This window comes from Cariama cristata, unplaced genomic scaffold (assembly GCF_000690535.1).
Source record: "Cariama cristata isolate BGI_N322 unplaced genomic scaffold, ASM69053v1 scaffold1650, whole genome shotgun sequence".
NCBI classification, from domain to species: Eukaryota; Metazoa; Chordata; class Aves; order Cariamiformes; family Cariamidae; genus Cariama; species Cariama cristata.
This window is the reverse complement of record NW_009596164.1, coordinates 22,331-23,786: the sequence shown is the minus strand read 5'-3', so window position 1 is coordinate 23,786 and position 1,456 is coordinate 22,331.

The window sequence follows — 1,456 nt, the reverse complement described above, 5'->3', positions numbered from 1 at the left end:
CTCTTTCTGTTAATTTCAAGGTTAAAAATGACATCTGCAACTCTAATGTGAGCTGGAAAATGAGGAATTTCTTTCCAGGATTTTTCACAGATATTCTGAAAAGATGGGAAAAGTATGGTATGACTTAAACAATCATAGCTTACAATTTTTGCTAATCAAATAAACAGCCAATGCTGCAGTTTCATAAATTAAAGCATTCAATTTGAATTACCCTGTGACAAATTAAGTCCATTAATTTAACTCTAATTCCAACTACTATCTTCTTCAGAATTTACTGCAGCTGAAATTAAATTAGTTTAATTAAAATAGTACAACTTTTAATTGTTAGTGCTTTCAACATAGTTTGTAATTGATCACATAATTGGATGATGACAACAGGTCTGAATCCAATTGCATGAATCCACAAAAGGTGCTTTGGTAGTGAAATTAATAGAATAGATCTCCAGATGAAAAGGTATGCTTACTCTTGTATGTGCTGTATATATATATTATACCTCAAAAATGGCCTTTTTCACTACTTTTGAAAGAGATGCAGACTGCACATAGGTATTTCGCCTTTCTAATGTAGCGCACTAGGGTTGTACATCCTATTCTTTAAAAACCTTTGAGTGTTTATCTTGCAACATTTTTCACAACAGAGGAAGAGCAAATCATTAAAATCTGAATTAGAAGCTTTGCTAAAGCTAATGTCATCAAGAGTGAGCAGTGTTCACAAATTATACTGTGATATGTGAGTTATCAAGCAAGGAAAAACCAGAAGTTTACCCAAAGTGCCTGACATATCCATTAATTGCAGACCCTCTGCAACAAGTGGTGAAATTAAAAATCAGTAGTCAAAAGGGCACAGATCAGTAGTCAGTCTAACAGATGAACCAACCTGGAAAAATGAAATTTTGTGCAGTTGCTCAGAGATCAATATAGCAAAATCAATTAAAGGCAATGATAAATGATTAGATTCTCAAAAATGTCTAATAAATTCAGAGTGAAAGTTCCAAGGTCACAACAGTGGTTCTGGAAATCCCATCTCTAAAACACTTGGTTTTGCTGTTTGGTTTTTCTTTTCCATACTACTACCCAGCCACTTTACACATCAAAGTGTATACTATCAGCATGACATATTATTCTTATTTTTTTGTGTAATTCCTAAAGAATACTGTGAAATTAAAAAATCCAAACTTAAATAAAATTTGAACCTTATTTATTTCACCTCAAACTGGTGTTCTTTATAAGATCCACCTACTACTTATATATCTGAAGTATGATTTTGTTTCACAACAGCTTCTACATCTACAAATGTGGAAACCAGCTATAATTTTGCATTAAAAAAAAAATCTACTGTTCAACGAGCAGTTTGCAAAGAAGGAACAGCTCATGGTAACTCTTTCTTTCTTTCTTTCTGACCCTAACTGTCAATATTAACCCACTGCTAAGAAACTACAACACAACTGCAAATGAA